This window comes from Ascaphus truei, unplaced genomic scaffold (assembly GCF_040206685.1).
Source record: "Ascaphus truei isolate aAscTru1 unplaced genomic scaffold, aAscTru1.hap1 HAP1_SCAFFOLD_281, whole genome shotgun sequence".
NCBI lineage: Eukaryota > Metazoa > Chordata > Amphibia > Anura > Ascaphidae > Ascaphus > Ascaphus truei.
Window position 1 is genome coordinate 146623 of NW_027455761.1, and position 21851 is coordinate 168473.

At 48.3% G+C, this 21851-nt stretch overlaps 15 non-coding genes across 15 annotated transcripts; all 15 read right to left on the bottom strand.

Annotated features, from left to right (window-relative positions):
* Positions 1-585: 585 nt before the first annotated feature.
* Positions 586-753, bottom strand: LOC142481627 (U1 spliceosomal RNA). The gene has a single exon (XR_012795898.1). It is a non-coding gene; the product is annotated as a U1 spliceosomal RNA (small nuclear RNA).
* A 1256-nt stretch (positions 754-2009) lies between these two features.
* Positions 2010-2177, bottom strand: LOC142481628 (U1 spliceosomal RNA). Its single transcript, XR_012795899.1, has one exon. It is a non-coding gene; the product is annotated as a U1 spliceosomal RNA (small nuclear RNA).
* Positions 2178-3431: 1254 nt separating this feature from the next.
* On the bottom strand, positions 3432-3599 carry LOC142481629 (U1 spliceosomal RNA). The gene has a single exon (XR_012795900.1). It is a non-coding gene; the product is annotated as a U1 spliceosomal RNA (small nuclear RNA).
* A 1253-nt stretch (positions 3600-4852) lies between these two features.
* On the bottom strand, positions 4853-5020 carry LOC142481630 (U1 spliceosomal RNA). The gene has a single exon (XR_012795901.1). It is a non-coding gene; the product is annotated as a U1 spliceosomal RNA (small nuclear RNA).
* A 1257-nt stretch (positions 5021-6277) lies between these two features.
* On the bottom strand, positions 6278-6445 carry LOC142481631 (U1 spliceosomal RNA). The gene has a single exon (XR_012795902.1). It is a non-coding gene; the product is annotated as a U1 spliceosomal RNA (small nuclear RNA).
* A 1248-nt stretch (positions 6446-7693) lies between these two features.
* On the bottom strand, positions 7694-7861 carry LOC142481632 (U1 spliceosomal RNA). Its single transcript, XR_012795903.1, has one exon. It is a non-coding gene; the product is annotated as a U1 spliceosomal RNA (small nuclear RNA).
* A 1264-nt stretch (positions 7862-9125) lies between these two features.
* LOC142481633 (U1 spliceosomal RNA) lies at positions 9126-9293 on the bottom strand. Its single transcript, XR_012795904.1, has one exon. It is a non-coding gene; the product is annotated as a U1 spliceosomal RNA (small nuclear RNA).
* A 1256-nt stretch (positions 9294-10549) lies between these two features.
* Positions 10550-10717, bottom strand: LOC142481635 (U1 spliceosomal RNA). The gene has a single exon (XR_012795906.1). It is a non-coding gene; the product is annotated as a U1 spliceosomal RNA (small nuclear RNA).
* A 1263-nt stretch (positions 10718-11980) lies between these two features.
* On the bottom strand, positions 11981-12148 carry LOC142481636 (U1 spliceosomal RNA). The gene has a single exon (XR_012795907.1). It is a non-coding gene; the product is annotated as a U1 spliceosomal RNA (small nuclear RNA).
* Positions 12149-13401: 1253 nt separating this feature from the next.
* LOC142481637 (U1 spliceosomal RNA) lies at positions 13402-13569 on the bottom strand. The gene has a single exon (XR_012795908.1). It is a non-coding gene; the product is annotated as a U1 spliceosomal RNA (small nuclear RNA).
* A 1257-nt stretch (positions 13570-14826) lies between these two features.
* LOC142481638 (U1 spliceosomal RNA) lies at positions 14827-14994 on the bottom strand. Its single transcript, XR_012795909.1, has one exon. It is a non-coding gene; the product is annotated as a U1 spliceosomal RNA (small nuclear RNA).
* Positions 14995-16250: 1256 nt separating this feature from the next.
* LOC142481639 (U1 spliceosomal RNA) lies at positions 16251-16418 on the bottom strand. The gene has a single exon (XR_012795910.1). It is a non-coding gene; the product is annotated as a U1 spliceosomal RNA (small nuclear RNA).
* A 1263-nt stretch (positions 16419-17681) lies between these two features.
* LOC142481640 (U1 spliceosomal RNA) lies at positions 17682-17849 on the bottom strand. Its single transcript, XR_012795911.1, has one exon. It is a non-coding gene; the product is annotated as a U1 spliceosomal RNA (small nuclear RNA).
* A 1257-nt stretch (positions 17850-19106) lies between these two features.
* On the bottom strand, positions 19107-19274 carry LOC142481641 (U1 spliceosomal RNA). Its single transcript, XR_012795912.1, has one exon. It is a non-coding gene; the product is annotated as a U1 spliceosomal RNA (small nuclear RNA).
* Positions 19275-20527: 1253 nt separating this feature from the next.
* Positions 20528-20695, bottom strand: LOC142481642 (U1 spliceosomal RNA). Its single transcript, XR_012795913.1, has one exon. It is a non-coding gene; the product is annotated as a U1 spliceosomal RNA (small nuclear RNA).
* Between the last annotated feature and the right edge of the window lie 1156 nt (positions 20696-21851).

Here is a 21851-nt window from a genome sequence, read left to right on the forward strand (position 1 = left end):
GTCTGCTGCTCCATGGATAGAGATAGATAGATAGATAGATAGATAGATAGATAGATAGATAGAGATTGTTTTTTGCACAGCTCAGCAGATAGTCTGCAATCTGTTGCTTTTAAATGCTGCTCTTTGTTACTTTGGAGCCTAGAAACTCTAGAACGTACTGTACACTCCCTTTGTGATATCATCACAGGGGGTTGTCTGGCTACAGAGACCCAGACATACCATGTAGAACTAGGGTGGGGAGGGGGTGAAATAAAAACCCCATATCATATCCTGCAAGCAAGGACCGTCCATTTTTTCAAATCCAGATTTGATTGTAAATGTGCTGTTTTTTTCATAAATATATATATACAGTACACAGTATTTGTTTCCCTATTTCCCAATCCACCTGTGAACTTATTCCTAAACGTCTGTGCAGGTACATCATTGTCATTTGTCCCTGTTTGAGATGTTGCTAGCTGGCTATTTATTGTACATGGTGCTCCTTTTTGCCAGCAGTTATTGACCATGCCCAAAGCCCAAGCAGTGGGAATAGCAGCAGCTTGTCTGAACAAACACCTGTTTCTGTTTTTTGTAACCATCCAAAAACAGGGGAGAGCGCGCACGCAGTCCCCCACTACCAGAAATTGTGCAGTCGAGTTTCCCGCATGTGGGGAAATCGCAGAGGTCAGCTAGCTCCAAGTGCAATGAGCTAGCCTCGCCCTGGGAGAGCCACCTGCTGGAGCATGGCTTAAAACTCCCCTGCCAGGTAAGTATGAGTTGCAATGGCGCGCTGGGGGCAACTAGCCCTGTCCCAGGACAACTGTCACCCTTGTGGAGAGAGCAGCTTGGTCATTGGTGCAGCAAGCAACACAGTACCTGAGGCCTAGTATCTGAGCCGCTGCAGCCAGCACCTGCAGCAAGGAGCAGCCTAGGCCATTCCATGCAAACATTTGTGCTGCAGCAGCAGCAGCAGCAGCAGCAGCAGCAGCAGCAGCAGCAGCAATGAATATTTGTCAAACAACATAGATCCAAGACACCCCGTCCTCCTCCCCCCCCCAGAAGCGAAGCGAAGCAAAGCAAAGCAAAGCAAAGCAAAGCAAAGCAAAGCAAAGCCAAACCAAACCCTCCCCCCCATCCAACAAGCACCCAGAGCAGCCAAGCTTCGCCGTAAGGTACTTCTTCTTGGTTTTAAAAGAAAGAAGCAATCACTTTGAACACCGCTCAGCTCTGTCATTTCAGCTGCCGGAGAGACAGGGGGACACCATATTTCTGGGGTGGCTTTCTACATCTCCCCTACCTGCTGGCACTCTCTTTTTCTGACCTCCACTGACACCTGCTGCTGCTGCATAAAAAGGGAGAGGTGCCCTGTCCTGCTGCCAAACGTGACACTTTGGCCCTTACCAGCATGGCTGCTTACCTGGCATTTGCATAAATATAGAAGCAAGCTAACACTGTCTGCTGCTCCATGGATAGAGATAGATAGATAGATAGATAGATAGATAGATAGAGATTGTTTTTTGCACAGCTCAGCAGATAGTCTGCAATCTGTTGCTTTTAAATGCTGCTCTTTGTTACTTTGGAGCCTAGAAACTCTAGAACGTACTGTACACTCCCTTTGTGATATCATCACAGGGGGTTGTCTGGCTACAGAGACCCAGACATACCATGTAGAACTAGGGTGGGGAGGGGGTGAAATAAAAACCCCATATCATATCCTGCAAGCAAGGACCGTCCATTTTTTCAAATCCAGATTTGATTGTAAATGTGCTGTTTTTTTCATAAATATATATATACAGTACACAGTATTTGTTTCCCTATTTCCCAATCCACCTGTGAACTTATTCCTAAACGTCTGTGCAGGTACATCATTGTCATTTGTCCCTGTTTGAGATGTTGCTAGCTGGCTATTTATTGTACATGGTGCTCCTTTTTGCCAGCAGTTATTGACCATGCCCAAAGCCCAAGCAGTGGGAATAGCAGCAGCTTGTCTGAACAAACACCTGTTTCTGTTTTTTGTAACCATCCAAAAACAGGGGAGAGCGCGCACGCAGTCCCCCACTACCAGAAATTGTGCAGTCGAGTTTCCCGCATGTGGGGAAATCGCAGAGGTCAGCTAGCTCCAAGTGCAATGAGCTAGCCTCGCCCTGGGAGAGCCACCTGCTGGAGCATGGCTTAAAACTCCCCTGCCAGGTAAGTATGAGTTGCAATGGCGCGCTGGGGGCAACTAGCCCTGTCCCAGGACAACTGTCACCCTTGTGGAGAGAGCAGCTTGGTCATTGGTGCAGCAAGCAACACAGTACCTGAGGCCTAGTATCTGAGCCGCTGCAGCCAGCACCTGCAGCAAGGAGCAGCCTAGGCCATTCCATGCAAACATTTGTGCTGCAGCAGCAGCAGCAGCAGCAGCAGCAGCAGCAGCAGCAATGAATATTTGTCAAACAACATAGATCCAAGACACCCCGTCCTCCTCCCCCCCCCAGAAGCGAAGCGAAGCAAAGCGAAGCAAAGCAAAGCAAAGCAAAGCAAAGCAAAGCCAAACCAAACCCTCCCCCCCATCCAACAAGCACCCAGAGCAGCCAAGCTTCGCCGTAAGGTACTTCTTCTTGGTTTTAAAAGAAAGAAGCAATCACTTTGAACACCGCTCAGCTCTGTCATTTCAGCTGCCGGAGAGACAGGGGGACACCATATTTCTGGGGTGGCTTTCTACATCTCCCCTACCTGCTGGCACTCTCTTTTTCTGACCTCCACTGACACCTGCTGCTGCTGCATAAAAAGGGAGAGGTGCCCTGTCCTGCTGCCAAACGTGACACTTTGGCCCTTACCAGCATGGCTGCTTACCTGGCATTTGCATAAATATAGAAGCAAGCTAACACTGTCTGCTGCTCCATGGATAGAGATAGATAGATAGATAGATAGATAGATAGATAGATAGAGATTGTTTTTTGCACAGCTCAGCAGATAGTCTGCAATCTGTTGCTTTTAAATGCTGCTCTTTGTTACTTTGGAGCCTAGAAACTCTAGAACGTACTGTACACTCCCTTTGTGATATCATCACAGGGGGTTGTCTGGCTACAGAGACCCAGACATACCATGTAGAACTAGGGTGGGGAGGGGGTGAAATAAAAACCCCATATCATATCCTGCAAGCAAGGACCGTCCATTTTTTCAAATCCAGATTTGATTGTAAATGTGCTGTTTTTTTCATAAATATATATATACAGTACACAGTATTTGTTTCCCTATTTCCCAATCCACCTGTGAACTTATTCCTAAACGTCTGTGCAGGTACATCATTGTCATTTGTCCCTGTTTGAGATGTTGCTAGCTGGCTATTTATTGTACATGGTGCTCCTTTTTGCCAGCAGTTATTGACCATGCCCAAAGCCCAAGCAGTGGGAATAGCAGCAGCTTGTCTGAACAAACACCTGTTTCTGTTTTTTGTAACCATCCAAAAACAGGGGAGAGCGCGCACGCAGTCCCCCACTACCAGAAATTGTGCAGTCGAGTTTCCCGCATGTGGGGAAATCGCAGAGGTCAGCTAGCTCCAAGTGCAATGAGCTAGCCTCGCCCTGGGAGAGCCACCTGCTGGAGCATGGCTTAAAACTCCCCTGCCAGGTAAGTATGAGTTGCAATGGCGCGCTGGGGGCAACTAGCCCTGTCCCAGGACAACTGTCACCCTTGTGGAGAGAGCAGCTTGGTCATTGGTGCAGCAAGCAACACAGTACCTGAGGCCTAGTATCTGAGCCGCTGCAGCCAGCACCTGCAGCAAGGAGCAGCCTAGGCCATTCCATGCAAACATTTGTGCTGCAGCAGCAGCAGCAGCAGCAGCAGCAGCAGCAGCAGCAATGAATATTTGTCAAACAACATAGATCCAAGACACCCCGTCCTCCTCCCCCCCCCAGAAGCGAAGCGAAGCAAAGCAAAGCAAAGCAAAGCAAAGCAAAGCAAAGCCAAACCAAACCCTCCCCCCCATCCAACAAGCACCCAGAGCAGCCAAGCTTCGCCGTAAGGTACTTCTTCTTGGTTTTAAAAGAAAGAAGCAATCACTTTGAACACCGCTCAGCTCTGTCATTTCAGCTGCCGGAGAGACAGGGGGACACCATATTTCTGGGGTGGCTTTCTACATCTCCCCTACCTGCTGGCACTCTCTTTTTCTGACCTCCACTGACACCTGCTGCTGCTGCATAAAAAGGGAGAGGTGCCCTGTCCTGCTGCCAAACGTGACACTTTGGCCCTTACCAGCATGGCTGCTTACCTGGCATTTGCATAAATATAGAAGCAAGCTAACACTGTCTGCTGCTCCATGGATAGAGATAGATAGATAGATAGATAGATAGATAGATAGATAGATAGAGATTGTTTTTTGCACAGCTCAGCAGATAGTCTGCAATCTGTTGCTTTTAAATGCTGCTCTTTGTTACTTTGGAGCCTAGAAACTCTAGAACGTACTGTACACTCCCTTTGTGATATCATCACAGGGGGTTGTCTGGCTACAGAGACCCAGACATACCATGTAGAACTAGGGTGGGGAGGGGGTGAAATAAAAACCCCATATCATATCCTGCAAGCAAGGACCGTCCATTTTTTCAAATCCAGATTTGATTGTAAATGTGCTGTTTTTTTCATAAATATATATATACAGTACACAGTATTTGTTTCCCTATTTCCCAATCCACCTGTGAACTTATTCCTAAACGTCTGTGCAGGTACATCATTGTCATTTGTCCCTGTTTGAGATGTTGCTAGCTGGCTATTTATTGTACATGGTGCTCCTTTTTGCCAGCAGTTATTGACCATGCCCAAAGCCCAAGCAGTGGGAATAGCAGCAGCTTGTCTGAACAAACACCTGTTTCTGTTTTTTGTAACCATCCAAAAACAGGGGAGAGCGCGCACGCAGTCCCCCACTACCAGAAATTGTGCAGTCGAGTTTCCCGCATGTGGGGAAATCGCAGAGGTCAGCTAGCTCCAAGTGCAATGAGCTAGCCTCGCCCTGGGAGAGCCACCTGCTGGAGCATGGCTTAAAACTCCCCTGCCAGGTAAGTATGAGTTGCAATGGCGCGCTGGGGGCAACTAGCCCTGTCCCAGGACAACTGTCACCCTTGTGGAGAGAGCAGCTTGGTCATTGGTGCAGCAAGCAACACAGTACCTGAGGCCTAGTATCTGAGCCGCTGCAGCCAGCACCTGCAGCAAGGAGCAGCCTAGGCCATTCCATGCAAACATTTGTGCTGCAGCAGCAGCAGCAGCAGCAGCAGCAGCAGCAGCAGCAATGAATATTTGTCAAACAACATAGATCCAAGACACCCCGTCCTCCTCCCCCCCCCAGAAGCGAAGCGAAGCAAAGCAAAGCAAAGCAAAGCAAAGCAAAGCAAAGCCAAACCAAACCCTCCCCCCCATCCAACAAGCACCCAGAGCAGCCAAGCTTCGCCGTAAGGTACTTCTTCTTGGTTTTAAAAGAAAGAAGCAATCACTTTGAACACCGCTCAGCTCTGTCATTTCAGCTGCCGGAGAGACAGGGGGACACCATATTTCTGGGGTGGCTTTCTACATCTCCCCTACCTGCTGGCACTCTCTTTTTCTGACCTCCACTGACACCTGCTGCTGCTGCATAAAAAGGGAGAGGTGCCCTGTCCTGCTGCCAAACGTGACACTTTGGCCCTTACCAGCATGGCTGCTTACCTGGCATTTGCATAAATATAGAAGCAAGCTAACACTGTCTGCTGCTCCATGGATAGAGATAGATAGATAGATAGATAGATAGATAGATAGATAGATAGATAGAGATTGTTTTTTGCACAGCTCAGCAGATAGTCTGCAATCTGTTGCTTTTAAATGCTGCTCTTTGTTACTTTGGAGCCTAGAAACTCTAGAACGTACTGTACACTCCCTTTGTGATATCATCACAGGGGGTTGTCTGGCTACAGAGACCCAGACATACCATGTAGAACTAGGGTGGGGAGGGGGTGAAATAAAAACCCCATATCATATCCTGCAAGCAAGGACCGTCCATTTTTTCAAATCCAGATTTGATTGTAAATGTGCTGTTTTTTTCATAAATATATATATACAGTACACAGTATTTGTTTCCCTATTTCCCAATCCACCTGTGAACTTATTCCTAAACGTCTGTGCAGGTACATCATTGTCATTTGTCCCTGTTTGAGATGTTGCTAGCTGGCTATTTATTGTACATGGTGCTCCTTTTTGCCAGCAGTTATTGACCATGCCCAAAGCCCAAGCAGTGGGAATAGCAGCAGCTTGTCTGAACAAACACCTGTTTCTGTTTTTTGTAACCATCCAAAAACAGGGGAGAGCGCGCACGCAGTCCCCCACTACCAGAAATTGTGCAGTCGAGTTTCCCGCATGTGGGGAAATCGCAGAGGTCAGCTAGCTCCAAGTGCAATGAGCTAGCCTCGCCCTGGGAGAGCCACCTGCTGGAGCATGGCTTAAAACTCCCCTGCCAGGTAAGTATGAGTTGCAATGGCGCGCTGGGGGCAACTAGCCCTGTCCCAGGACAACTGTCACCCTTGTGGAGAGAGCAGCTTGGTCATTGGTGCAGCAAGCAACACAGTACCTGAGGCCTAGTATCTGAGCCGCTGCAGCCAGCACCTGCAGCAAGGAGCAGCCTAGGCCATTCCATGCAAACATTTGTGCTGCAGCAGCAGCAGCAGCAGCAGCAGCAGCAGCAGCAGCAATGAATATTTGTCAAACAACATAGATCCAAGACACCCCGTCCTCCTCCCCCCCCCAGAAGCGAAGCAAAGCAAAGCAAAGCAAAGCAAAGCAAAGCAAAGCCAAACCAAACCCTCCCCCCCATCCAACAAGCACCCAGAGCAGCCAAGCTTCGCCGTAAGGTACTTCTTCTTGGTTTTAAAAGAAAGAAGCAATCACTTTGAACACCGCTCAGCTCTGTCATTTCAGCTGCCGGAGAGACAGGGGGACACCATATTTCTGGGGTGGCTTTCTACATCTCCCCTACCTGCTGGCACTCTCTTTTTCTGACCTCCACTGACACCTGCTGCTGCTGCATAAAAAGGGAGAGGTGCCCTGTCCTGCTGCCAAACGTGACACTTTGGCCCTTACCAGCATGGCTGCTTACCTGGCATTTGCATAAATATAGAAGCAAGCTAACACTGTCTGCTGCTCCATGGATAGAGATAGATAGATAGATAGATAGATAGATAGATAGATAGATAGAGATTGTTTTTTGCACAGCTCAGCAGATAGTCTGCAATCTGTTGCTTTTAAATGCTGCTCTTTGTTACTTTGGAGCCTAGAAACTCTAGAACGTACTGTACACTCCCTTTGTGATATCATCACAGGGGGTTGTCTGGCTACAGAGACCCAGACATACCATGTAGAACTAGGGTGGGGAGGGGGTGAAATAAAAACCCCATATCATATCCTGCAAGCAAGGACCGTCCATTTTTTCAAATCCAGATTTGATTGTAAATGTGCTGTTTTTTTCATAAATATATATATACAGTACACAGTATTTGTTTCCCTATTTCCCAATCCACCTGTGAACTTATTCCTAAACGTCTGTGCAGGTACATCATTGTCATTTGTCCCTGTTTGAGATGTTGCTAGCTGGCTATTTATTGTACATGGTGCTCCTTTTTGCCAGCAGTTATTGACCATGCCCAAAGCCCAAGCAGTGGGAATAGCAGCAGCTTGTCTGAACAAACACCTGTTTCTGTTTTTTGTAACCATCCAAAAACAGGGGAGAGCGCGCACGCAGTCCCCCACTACCAGAAATTGTGCAGTCGAGTTTCCCGCATGTGGGGAAATCGCAGAGGTCAGCTAGCTCCAAGTGCAATGAGCTAGCCTCGCCCTGGGAGAGCCACCTGCTGGAGCATGGCTTAAAACTCCCCTGCCAGGTAAGTATGAGTTGCAATGGCGCGCTGGGGGCAACTAGCCCTGTCCCAGGACAACTGTCACCCTTGTGGAGAGAGCAGCTTGGTCATTGGTGCAGCAAGCAACACAGTACCTGAGGCCTAGTATCTGAGCCGCTGCAGCCAGCACCTGCAGCAAGGAGCAGCCTAGGCCATTCCATGCAAACATTTGTGCTGCAGCAGCAGCAGCAGCAGCAGCAGCAGCAGCAGCAGCAGCAATGAATATTTGTCAAACAACATAGATCCAAGACACCCCGTCCTCCTCCCCCCCCCAGAAGCGAAGCGAAGCAAAGCAAAGCAAAGCAAAGCAAAGCAAAGCAAAGCCAAACCAAACCCTCCCCCCCATCCAACAAGCACCCAGAGCAGCCAAGCTTCGCCGTAAGGTACTTCTTCTTGGTTTTAAAAGAAAGAAGCAATCACTTTGAACACCGCTCAGCTCTGTCATTTCAGCTGCCGGAGAGACAGGGGGACACCATATTTCTGGGGTGGCTTTCTACATCTCCCCTACCTGCTGGCACTCTCTTTTTCTGACCTCCACTGACACCTGCTGCTGCTGCATAAAAAGGGAGAGGTGCCCTGTCCTGCTGCCAAACGTGACACTTTGGCCCTTACCAGCATGGCTGCTTACCTGGCATTTGCATAAATATAGAAGCAAGCTAACACTGTCTGCTGCTCCATGGATAGAGATAGATAGATAGATAGATAGATAGATAGATAGATAGATAGATAGATAGAGATTGTTTTTTGCACAGCTCAGCAGATAGTCTGCAATCTGTTGCTTTTAAATGCTGCTCTTTGTTACTTTGGAGCCTAGAAACTCTAGAACGTACTGTACACTCCCTTTGTGATATCATCACAGGGGGTTGTCTGGCTACAGAGACCCAGACATACCATGTAGAACTAGGGTGGGGAGGGGGTGAAATAAAAACCCCATATCATATCCTGCAAGCAAGGACCGTCCATTTTTTCAAATCCAGATTTGATTGTAAATGTGCTGTTTTTTTCATAAATATATATATACAGTACACAGTATTTGTTTCCCTATTTCCCAATCCACCTGTGAACTTATTCCTAAACGTCTGTGCAGGTACATCATTGTCATTTGTCCCTGTTTGAGATGTTGCTAGCTGGCTATTTATTGTACATGGTGCTCCTTTTTGCCAGCAGTTATTGACCATGCCCAAAGCCCAAGCAGTGGGAATAGCAGCAGCTTGTCTGAACAAACACCTGTTTCTGTTTTTTGTAACCATCCAAAAACAGGGGAGAGCGCGCACGCAGTCCCCCACTACCAGAAATTGTGCAGTCGAGTTTCCCGCATGTGGGGAAATCGCAGAGGTCAGCTAGCTCCAAGTGCAATGAGCTAGCCTCGCCCTGGGAGAGCCACCTGCTGGAGCATGGCTTAAAACTCCCCTGCCAGGTAAGTATGAGTTGCAATGGCGCGCTGGGGGCAACTAGCCCTGTCCCAGGACAACTGTCACCCTTGTGGAGAGAGCAGCTTGGTCATTGGTGCAGCAAGCAACACAGTACCTGAGGCCTAGTATCTGAGCCGCTGCAGCCAGCACCTGCAGCAAGGAGCAGCCTAGGCCATTCCATGCAAACATTTGTGCTGCAGCAGCAGCAGCAGCAGCAGCAGCAGCAGCAGCAGCAGCAATGAATATTTGTCAAACAACATAGATCCAAGACACCCCGTCCTCCTCCCCCCCCCAGAAGCGAAGCGAAGCAAAGCAAAGCAAAGCAAAGCAAAGCAAAGCAAAGCCAAACCAAACCCTCCCCCCCATCCAACAAGCACCCAGAGCAGCCAAGCTTCGCCGTAAGGTACTTCTTCTTGGTTTTAAAAGAAAGAAGCAATCACTTTGAACACCGCTCAGCTCTGTCATTTCAGCTGCCGGAGAGACAGGGGGACACCATATTTCTGGGGTGGCTTTCTACATCTCCCCTACCTGCTGGCACTCTCTTTTTCTGACCTCCACTGACACCTGCTGCTGCTGCATAAAAAGGGAGAGGTGCCCTGTCCTGCTGCCAAACGTGACACTTTGGCCCTTACCAGCATGGCTGCTTACCTGGCATTTGCATAAATATAGAAGCAAGCTAACACTGTCTGCTGCTCCATGGATAGAGATAGATAGATAGATAGATAGATAGATAGATAGATAGATAGAGATTGTTTTTTGCACAGCTCAGCAGATAGTCTGCAATCTGTTGCTTTTAAATGCTGCTCTTTGTTACTTTGGAGCCTAGAAACTCTAGAACGTACTGTACACTCCCTTTGTGATATCATCACAGGGGGTTGTCTGGCTACAGAGACCCAGACATACCATGTAGAACTAGGGTGGGGAGGGGGTGAAATAAAAACCCCATATCATATCCTGCAAGCAAGGACCGTCCATTTTTTCAAATCCAGATTTGATTGTAAATGTGCTGTTTTTTTCATAAATATATATATACAGTACACAGTATTTGTTTCCCTATTTCCCAATCCACCTGTGAACTTATTCCTAAACGTCTGTGCAGGTACATCATTGTCATTTGTCCCTGTTTGAGATGTTGCTAGCTGGCTATTTATTGTACATGGTGCTCCTTTTTGCCAGCAGTTATTGACCATGCCCAAAGCCCAAGCAGTGGGAATAGCAGCAGCTTGTCTGAACAAACACCTGTTTCTGTTTTTTGTAACCATCCAAAAACAGGGGAGAGCGCGCACGCAGTCCCCCACTACCAGAAATTGTGCAGTCGAGTTTCCCGCATGTGGGGAAATCGCAGAGGTCAGCTAGCTCCAAGTGCAATGAGCTAGCCTCGCCCTGGGAGAGCCACCTGCTGGAGCATGGCTTAAAACTCCCCTGCCAGGTAAGTATGAGTTGCAATGGCGCGCTGGGGGCAACTAGCCCTGTCCCAGGACAACTGTCACCCTTGTGGAGAGAGCAGCTTGGTCATTGGTGCAGCAAGCAACACAGTACCTGAGGCCTAGTATCTGAGCCGCTGCAGCCAGCACCTGCAGCAAGGAGCAGCCTAGGCCATTCCATGCAAACATTTGTGCTGCAGCAGCAGCAGCAGCAGCAGCAGCAGCAGCAGCAATGAATATTTGTCAAACAACATAGATCCAAGACACCCCGTCCTCCTCCCCCCCCCAGAAGCGAAGCAAAGCAAAGCAAAGCAAAGCAAAGCAAAGCAAAGCAAAGCAAAGCAAAGCCAAACCCTCCCCCCCATCCAACAAGCACCCAGAGCAGCCAAGCTTCGCCGTAAGGTACTTCTTCTTGGTTTTAAAAGAAAGAAGCAATCACTTTGAACACCGCTCAGCTCTGTCATTTCAGCTGCCGGAGAGACAGGGGGACACCATATTTCTGGGGTGGCTTTCTACATCTCCCCTACCTGCTGGCACTCTCTTTTTCTGACCTCCACTGACACCTGCTGCTGCTGCATAAAAAGGGAGAGGTGCCCTGTCCTGCTGCCAAACGTGACACTTTGGCCCTTACCAGCATGGCTGCTTACCTGGCATTTGCATAAATATAGAAGCAAGCTAACACTGTCTGCTGCTCCATGGATAGAGATAGATAGATAGATAGATAGATAGATAGATAGATAGATAGATAGATAGAGATTGTTTTTTGCACAGCTCAGCAGATAGTCTGCAATCTGTTGCTTTTAAATGCTGCTCTTTGTTACTTTGGAGCCTAGAAACTCTAGAACGTACTGTACACTCCCTTTGTGATATCATCACAGGGGGTTGTCTGGCTACAGAGACCCAGACATACCATGTAGAACTAGGGTGGGGAGGGGGTGAAATAAAAACCCCATATCATATCCTGCAAGCAAGGACCGTCCATTTTTTCAAATCCAGATTTGATTGTAAATGTGCTGTTTTTTTCATAAATATATATATACAGTACACAGTATTTGTTTCCCTATTTCCCAATCCACCTGTGAACTTATTCCTAAACGTCTGTGCAGGTACATCATTGTCATTTGTCCCTGTTTGAGATGTTGCTAGCTGGCTATTTATTGTACATGGTGCTCCTTTTTGCCAGCAGTTATTGACCATGCCCAAAGCCCAAGCAGTGGGAATAGCAGCAGCTTGTCTGAACAAACACCTGTTTCTGTTTTTTGTAACCATCCAAAAACAGGGGAGAGCGCGCACGCAGTCCCCCACTACCAGAAATTGTGCAGTCGAGTTTCCCGCATGTGGGGAAATCGCAGAGGTCAGCTAGCTCCAAGTGCAATGAGCTAGCCTCGCCCTGGGAGAGCCACCTGCTGGAGCATGGCTTAAAACTCCCCTGCCAGGTAAGTATGAGTTGCAATGGCGCGCTGGGGGCAACTAGCCCTGTCCCAGGACAACTGTCACCCTTGTGGAGAGAGCAGCTTGGTCATTGGTGCAGCAAGCAACACAGTACCTGAGGCCTAGTATCTGAGCCGCTGCAGCCAGCACCTGCAGCAAGGAGCAGCCTAGGCCATTCCATGCAAACATTTGTGCTGCAGCAGCAGCAGCAGCAGCAGCAGCAGCAGCAGCAGCAATGAATATTTGTCAAACAACATAGATCCAAGACACCCCGTCCTCCTCCCCCCCCCAGAAGCGAAGCGAAGCAAAGCAAAGCAAAGCAAAGCAAAGCAAAGCAAAGCCAAACCAAACCCTCCCCCCCATCCAACAAGCACCCAGAGCAGCCAAGCTTCGCCGTAAGGTACTTCTTCTTGGTTTTAAAAGAAAGAAGCAATCACTTTGAACACCGCTCAGCTCTGTCATTTCAGCTGCCGGAGAGACAGGGGGACACCATATTTCTGGGGTGGCTTTCTACATCTCCCCTACCTGCTGGCACTCTCTTTTTCTGACCTCCACTGACACCTGCTGCTGCTGCATAAAAAGGGAGAGGTGCCCTGTCCTGCTGCCAAACGTGACACTTTGGCCCTTACCAGCATGGCTGCTTACCTGGCATTTGCATAAATATAGAAGCAAGCTAACACTGTCTGCTGCTCCATGGATAGAGATAGATAGATAGATAGATAGATAGATAGATAGATAGATAGAGATTGTTTTTTGCACAGCTCAGCAGATAGTCTGCAATCTGTTGCTTTTAAATGCTGCTCTTTGTTACTTTGGAGCCTAGAAACTCTAGAACGTACTGTACACTCCCTTTGTGATATCATCACAGGGGGTTGTCTGGCTACAGAGACCCAGACATACCATGTAGAACTAGGGTGGGGAGGGGGTGAAATAAAAACCCCATATCATATCCTGCAAGCAAGGACCGTCCATTTTTTCAAATCCAGATTTGATTGTAAATGTGCTGTTTTTTTCATAAATATATATATACAGTACACAGTATTTGTTTCCCTATTTCCCAATCCACCTGTGAACTTATTCCTAAACGTCTGTGCAGGTACATCATTGTCATTTGTCCCTGTTTGAGATGTTGCTAGCTGGCTATTTATTGTACATGGTGCTCCTTTTTGCCAGCAGTTATTGACCATGCCCAAAGCCCAAGCAGTGGGAATAGCAGCAGCTTGTCTGAACAAACACCTGTTTCTGTTTTTTGTAACCATCCAAAAACAGGGGAGAGCGCGCACGCAGTCCCCCACTACCAGAAATTGTGCAGTCGAGTTTCCCGCATGTGGGGAAATCGCAGAGGTCAGCTAGCTCCAAGTGCAATGAGCTAGCCTCGCCCTGGGAGAGCCACCTGCTGGAGCATGGCTTAAAACTCCCCTGCCAGGTAAGTATGAGTTGCAATGGCGCGCTGGGGGCAACTAGCCCTGTCCCAGGACAACTGTCACCCTTGTGGAGAGAGCAGCTTGGTCATTGGTGCAGCAAGCAACACAGTACCTGAGGCCTAGTATCTGAGCCGCTGCAGCCAGCACCTGCAGCAAGGAGCAGCCTAGGCCATTCCATGCAAACATTTGTGCTGCAGCAGCAGCAGCAGCAGCAGCAGCAGCAGCAGCAGCAATGAATATTTGTCAAACAACATAGATCCAAGACACCCCGTCCTCCTCCCCCCCCCAGAAGCGAAGCGAAGCAAAGCAAAGCAAAGCAAAGCAAAGCAAAGCAAAGCCAAACCAAACCCTCCCCCCCATCCAACAAGCACCCAGAGCAGCCAAGCTTCGCCGTAAGGTACTTCTTCTTGGTTTTAAAAGAAAGAAGCAATCACTTTGAACACCGCTCAGCTCTGTCATTTCAGCTGCCGGAGAGACAGGGGGACACCATATTTCTGGGGTGGCTTTCTACATCTCCCCTACCTGCTGGCACTCTCTTTTTCTGACCTCCACTGACACCTGCTGCTGCTGCATAAAAAGGGAGAGGTGCCCTGTCCTGCTGCCAAACGTGACACTTTGGCCCTTACCAGCATGGCTGCTTACCTGGCATTTGCATAAATATAGAAGCAAGCTAACACTGTCTGCTGCTCCATGGATAGAGATAGATAGATAGATAGATAGATAGATAGATAGATAGATAGATAGAGATTGTTTTTTGCACAGCTCAGCAGATAGTCTGCAATCTGTTGCTTTTAAATGCTGCTCTTTGTTACTTTGGAGCCTAGAAACTCTAGAACGTACTGTACACTCCCTTTGTGATATCATCACAGGGGGTTGTCTGGCTACAGAGACCCAGACATACCATGTAGAACTAGGGTGGGGAGGGGGTGAAATAAAAACCCCATATCATATCCTGCAAGCAAGGACCGTCCATTTTTTCAAATCCAGATTTGATTGTAAATGTGCTGTTTTTTTCATAAATATATATATACAGTACACAGTATTTGTTTCCCTATTTCCCAATCCACCTGTGAACTTATTCCTAAACGTCTGTGCAGGTACATCATTGTCATTTGTCCCTGTTTGAGATGTTGCTAGCTGGCTATTTATTGTACATGGTGCTCCTTTTTGCCAGCAGTTATTGACCATGCCCAAAGCCCAAGCAGTGGGAATAGCAGCAGCTTGTCTGAACAAACACCTGTTTCTGTTTTTTGTAACCATCCAAAAACAGGGGAGAGCGCGCACGCAGTCCCCCACTACCAGAAATTGTGCAGTCGAGTTTCCCGCATGTGGGGAAATCGCAGAGGTCAGCTAGCTCCAAGTGCAATGAGCTAGCCTCGCCCTGGGAGAGCCACCTGCTGGAGCATGGCTTAAAACTCCCCTGCCAGGTAAGTATGAGTTGCAATGGCGCGCTGGGGGCAACTAGCCCTGTCCCAGGACAACTGTCACCCTTGTGGAGAGAGCAGCTTGGTCATTGGTGCAGCAAGCAACACAGTACCTGAGGCCTAGTATCTGAGCCGCTGCAGCCAGCACCTGCAGCAAGGAGCAGCCTAGGCCATTCCATGCAAACATTTGTGCTGCAGCAGCAGCAGCAGCAGCAGCAGCAGCAGCAGCAGCAGCAATGAATATTTGTCAAACAACATAGATCCAAGACACCCCGTCCTCCTCCCCCCCCCAGAAGCGAAGCGAAGCAAAGCAAAGCAAAGCAAAGCAAAGCAAAGCAAAGCCAAACCAAACCCTCCCCCCCATCCAACAAGCACCCAGAGCAGCCAAGCTTCGCCGTAAGGTACTTCTTCTTGGTTTTAAAAGAAAGAAGCAATCACTTTGAACACCGCTCAGCTCTGTCATTTCAGCTGCCGGAGAGACAGGGGGACACCATATTTCTGGGGTGGCTTTCTACATCTCCCCTACCTGCTGGCACTCTCTTTTTCTGACCTCCACTGACACCTGCTGCTGCTGCATAAAAAGGGAGAGGTGCCCTGTCCTGCTGCCAAACGTGACACTTTGGCCCTTACCAGCATGGCTGCTTACCTGGCATTTGCATAAATATAGAAGCAAGCTAACACTGTCTGCTGCTCCATGGATAGAGATAGATAGATAGATAGATAGATAGATAGATAGATAGATAGAGATTGTTTTTTGCACAGCTCAGCAGATAGTCTGCAATCTGTTGCTTTTAAATGCTGCTCTTTGTTACTTTGGAGCCTAGAAACTCTAGAACGTACTGTACACTCCCTTTGTGATATCATCACAGGGGGTTGTCTGGCTACAGAGACCCAGACATACCATGTAGAACTAGGGTGGGGAGGGGGTGAAATAAAAACCCCATATCATATCCTGCAAGCAAGGACCGTCCATTTTTTCAAATCCAGATTTGATTGTAAATGTGCTGTTTTTTTCATAAATATATATATACAGTACACAGTATTTGTTTCCCTATTTCCCAATCCACCTGTGAACTTATTCCTAAACGTCTGTGCAGGTACATCATTGTCATTTGTCCCTGTTTGAGATGTTGCTAGCTGGCTATTTATTGTACATGGTGCTCCTTTTTGCCAGCAGTTATTGACCATGCCCAAAGCCCAAGCAGTGGGAATAGCAGCAGCTTGTCTGAACAAACACCTGTTTCTGTTTTTTGTAACCATCCAAAAACAGGGGAGAGCGCGCACGCAGTCCCCCACTACCAGAAATTGTGCAGTCGAGTTTCCCGCATGTGGGGAAATCGCAGAGGTCAGCTAGCTCCAAGTGCAATGAGCTAGCCTCGCCCTGGGAGAGCCACCTGCTGGAGCATGGCTTAAAACTCCCCTGCCAGGTAAGTATGAGTTGCAATGGCGCGCTGGGGGCAACTAGCCCTGTCCCAGGACAACTGTCACCCTTGTGGAGAGAGCAGCTTGGTCATTGGTGCAGCAAGCAACACAGTACCTGAGGCCTAGTATCTGAGCCGCTGCAGCCAGCACCTGCAGCAAGGAGCAGCCTAGGCCATTCCATGCAAACATTTGTGCTGCAGCAGCAGCAGCAGCAGCAGCAGCAGCAGCAGCAATGAATATTTGTCAAACAACATAGATCCAAGACACCCCGTCCTCCTCCCCCCCCCAGAAGCGAAGCAAAGCAAAGCAAAGCAAAGCAAAGCAAAGCAAAGCAAAGCAAAGCCAAACCAAACCCTCCCCCCCATCCAACAAGCACCCAGAGCAGCCAAGCTTCGCCGTAAGGTACTTCTTCTTGGTTTTAAAAGAAAGAAGCAATCACTTTGAACACCGCTCAGCTCTGTCATTTCAGCTGCCGGAGAGACAGGGGGACACCATATTTCTGGGGTGGCTTTCTACATCTCCCCTACCTGCTGGCACTCTCTTTTTCTGACCTCCACTGACACCTGCTGCTGCTGCATAAAAAGGGAGAGGTGCCCTGTCCTGCTGCCAAACGTGACACTTTGGCCCTTACCAGCATGGCTGCTTACCTGGCATTTGCATAAATATAGAAGCAAGCTAACACTGTCTGCTGCTCCATGGATAGAGATAGATAGATAGATAGATAGATAGATAGATAGATAGATAGATAGATAGAGATTGTTTTTTGCACAGCTCAGCAGATAGTCTGCAATCTGTTGCTTTTAAATGCTGCTCTTTGTTACTTTGGAGCCTAGAAACTCTAGAACGTACTGTACACTCCCTTTGTGATATCATCACAGGGGGTTGTCTGGCTACAGAGACCCAGACATACCATGTAGAACTAGGGTGGGGAGGGGGTGAAATAAAAACCCCATATCATATCCTGCAAGCAAGGACCGTCCATTTTTTCAAATCCAGATTTGATTGTAAATGTGCTGTTTTTTTCATAAATATATATATACAGTACACAGTATTTGTTTCCCTATTTCCCAATCCACCTGTGAACTTATTCCTAAACGTCTGTGCAGGTACATCATTGTCATTTGTCCCTGTTTGAGATGTTGCTAGCTGGCTATTTATTGTACATGGTGCTCCTTTTTGCCAGCAGTTATTGACCATGCCCAAAGCCCAAGCAGTGGGAATAGCAGCAGCTTGTCTGAACAAACACCTGTTTCTGTTTTTTGTAACCATCCAAAAACAGGGGAGAGCGCGCACGCAGTCCCCCACTACCAGAAATTGTGCAGTCGAGTTTCCCGCATGTGGGGAAATCGCAGAGGTCAGCTAGCTCCAAGTGCAATGAGCTAGCCTCGCCCTGGGAGAGCCACCTGCTGGAGCATGGCTTAAAACTCCCCTGCCAGGTAAGTATGAGTTGCAATGGCGCGCTGGGGGCAACTAGCCCTGTCCCAGGACAACTGTCACCCTTGTGGAGAGAGCAGCTTGGTCATTGGTGCAGCAAGCAACACAGTACCTGAGGCCTAGTATCTGAGCCGCTGCAGCCAGCACCTGCAGCAAGGAGCAGCCTAGGCCATTCCATGCAAACATTTGTGCTGCAGCAGCAGCAGCAGCAGCAGCAGCAGCAGCAGCAGCAATGAATATTTGTCAAACAACATAGATCCAAGACACCCCGTCCTCCTCCCCCCCCCAGAAGCGAAGCGAAGCAAAGCAAAGCAAAGCAAAGCAAAGCAAAGCAAAGCCAAACCAAACCCTCCCCCCCATCCAACAAGCACCCAGAGCAGCCAAGCTTCGCCGTAAGGTACTTCTTCTTGGTTTTAAAAGAAAGAAGCAATCACTTTGAACACCGCTCAGCTCTGTCATTTCAGCTGCCGGAGAGACAGGGGGACACCATATTTCTGGGGTGGCTTTCTACATCTCCCCTACCTGCTGGCACTCTCTTTTTCTGACCTCCACTGACACCTGCTGCTGCTGCATAAAAAGGGAGAGGTGCCCTGTCCTGCTGCCAAACGTGACACTTTGGCCCTTACCAGCATGGCTGCTTACCTGGCATTTGCATAAATATAGAAGCAAGCTAACACTGTCTGCTGCTCCATGGATAGAGATAGATAGATAGATAGATAGATAGATAGATAGATAGATAGATAGAGATTGTTTTTTGCACAGCTCAGCAGATAGTCTGCAATCTGTTGCTTTTAAATGCTGCTCTTTGTTACTTTGGAGCCTAGAAACTCTAGAACGTACTGTACACTCCCTTTGTGATATCATCACAGGGGGTTGTCTGGCTACAGAGACCCAGACATACCATGTAGAACTAGGGTGGGGAGGGGGTGAAATAAAAACCCCATATCATATCCTGCAAGCAAGGACCGTCCATTTTTTCAAATCCAGATTTGATTGTAAATGTGCTGTTTTTTTCATAAATATATATATACAGTACACAGTATTTGTTTCCCTATTTCCCAATCCACCTGTGAACTTATTCCTAAACGTCTGTGCAGGTACATCATTGTCATTTGTCCCTGTTTGAGATGTTGCTAGCTGGCTATTTATTGTACATGGTGCTCCTTTTTGCCAGCAGTTATTGACCATGCCCAAAGCCCAAGCAGTGGGAATAGCAGCAGCTTGTCTGAACAAACACCTGTTTCTGTTTTTTGTAACCATCCAAAAACAGGGGAGAGCGCGCACGCAGTCCCCCACTACCAGAAATTGTGCAGTCGAGTTTCCCGCATGTGGGGAAATCGCAGAGGTCAGCTAGCTCCAAGTGCAATGAGCTAGCCTCGCCCTGGGAGAGCCACCTGCTGGAGCATGGCTTAAAACTCCCCTGCCAGGTAAGTATGAGTTGCAATGGCGCGCTGGGGGCAACTAGCCCTGTCCCAGGACAACTGTCACCCTTGTGGAGAGAGCAGCTTGGTCATTGGTGCAGCAAGCAACACAGTACCTGAGGCCTAGTATCTGAGCCGCTGCAGCCAGCACCTGCAGCAAGGAGCAGCCTAGGCCATTCCATGCAAACATTTGTGCTGCAGCAGCAGCAGCAGCAGCAGCAGCAGCAGCAGCAGCAATGAATATTTGTCAAACAACATAGATCCAAGACACCCCGTCCTCCTCCCCCCCCCAGAAGCGAAGCGAAGCAAAGCAAAGCAAAGCAAAGCAAAGCAAAGCAAAGCCAAACCAAACCCTCCCCCCCATCCAACAAGCACCCAGAGCAGCCAAGCTTCGCCGTAAGGTACTTCTTCTTGGTTTTAAAAGAAAGAAGCAATCACTTTGAACACCGCTCAGCTCTGTCATTTCAGCTGCCGGAGAGACAGGGGGACACCATATTTCTGGGGTGGCTTTCTACATCTCCCCTACCTGCTGGCACTCTCTTTTTCTGACCTCCACTGACACCTGCTGCTGCTGCATAAAAAGGGAGAGGTGCCCTGTCCTGCTGCCAAACGTGACACTTTGGCCCTTACCAGCATGGCTGCTTACCTGGCATTTGCATAAATATAGAAGCAAGCTAACACTGTCTGCTGCTCCATGGATAGAGATAGATAGATAGATAGATAGATAGATAGATAGATAGATAGAGATTGTTTTTTGCACAGCTCAGCAGATAGTCTGCAATCTGTTGCTTTTAAATGCTGCTCTTTGTTACTTTGGAGCCTAGAAACTCTAGAACGTACTGTACACTCCCTTTGTGATATCATCACAGGGGGTTGTCTGGCTACAGAGACCCAGACATACCATGTAGAACTAGGGTGGGGAGGGGGTGAAATAAAAACCCCATATCATATCCTGCAAGCAAGGACCGTCCATTTTTTCAAATCCAGATTTGATTGTAAATGTGCTGTTTTTTTCATAAATATATATATACAGTACACAGTATTTGTTTCCCTATTTCCCAATCCACCTGTGAACTTATTCCTAAACGTCTGTGCAGGTACATCATTGTCATTTGTCCCTGTTTGAGATGTTGCTAGCTGGCTATTTATTGTACATGGTGCTCCTTTTTGCCAGCAGTTATTGACCATGCCCAAAGCCCAAGCAGTGGGAATAGCAGCAGCTTGTCTGAACAAACACCTGTTTCTGTTTTTTGTAACCATCCAAAAACAGGGGAGAGCGCGCACGCAGTCCCCCACTACCAGAAATTGTGCAGTCGAGTTTCCCGCATGTGGGGAAATCGCAGAGGTCAGCTAGCTCCAAGTGCAATGAGCTAGCCTCGCCCTGGGAGAGCCACCTGCTGGAGCATGGCTTAAAACTCCCCTGCCAGGTAAGTATGAGTTGCAATGGCGCGCTGGGGGCAACTAGCCCTGTCCCAGGACAACTGTCACCCTTGTGGAGAGAGCAGCTTGGTCATTGGTGCAGCAAGCAACACAGTACCTGAGGCCTAGTATCTGAGCCGCTGCAGCCAGCACCTGCAGCAAGGAGCAGCCTAGGCCATTCCATGCAAACATTTGTGCTGCAGCAGCAGCAGCAGCAGCAGCAGCAGCAGCAGCAGCAATGAATATTTGTCAAACAACATAGATCCAAGACACCCCGTCCTCCTCCCCCCCCCAGAAGCGAAGCAAAGCAAAGCAAAGCAAAGCAAAGCAAAGCAAAGCAAAGCAAAGCCAAACCAAACCCTCCCCCCCATCCAACAAGCACCCAGAGCAGCCAAGCTTCGCCGTAAGGTACTTCTTCTTGGTTTTAAAAGAAAGAAGCAATCACTTTGAACACCGCTCAGCTCTGTCATTTCAGCTGCCGGAGAGACAGGGGGACACCATATTTCTGGGGTGGCTTTCTACATCTCCCCTACCTGCTGGCACTCTCTTTTTCTGACCTCCACTGACACCTGCTGCTGCTGCATAAAAAGGGAGAGGTGCCCTGTCCTGCTGCCAAACGTGACACTTTGGCCCTTACCAGCATGGCTGCTTACCTGGCATTTGCATAAATATAGAAGCAAGCTAACACTGTCTGCTGCTCCATGGATAGAGATAGATAGATAGATAGATAGATAGATAGATAGATAGATAGAGATTGTTTTTTGCACAGCTCAGCAGATAGTCTGCAATCTGTTGCTTTTAAATGCTGCTCTTTGTTACTTTGGAGCCTAGAAACTCTAGAACGTACTGTACACTCCCTTTGTGATATCATCACAGGGGGTTGTCTGGCTACAGAGACCCAGACATACCATGTAGAACTAGGGTGGGGAGGGGGTGAAATAAAAACCCCATATCATATCCTGCAAGCAAGGACCGTCCATTTTTTCAAATCCAGATTTGATTGTAAATGTGCTGTTTTTTTCATAAATATATATATACAGTACACAGTATTTGTTTCCCTATTTCCCAATCCACCTGTGAACTTATTCCTAAACGTCTGTGCAGGTACATCATTGTCATTTGTCCCTGTTTGAGATGTTGCTAGCTGGCTATTTATTGTACATGGTGCTCCT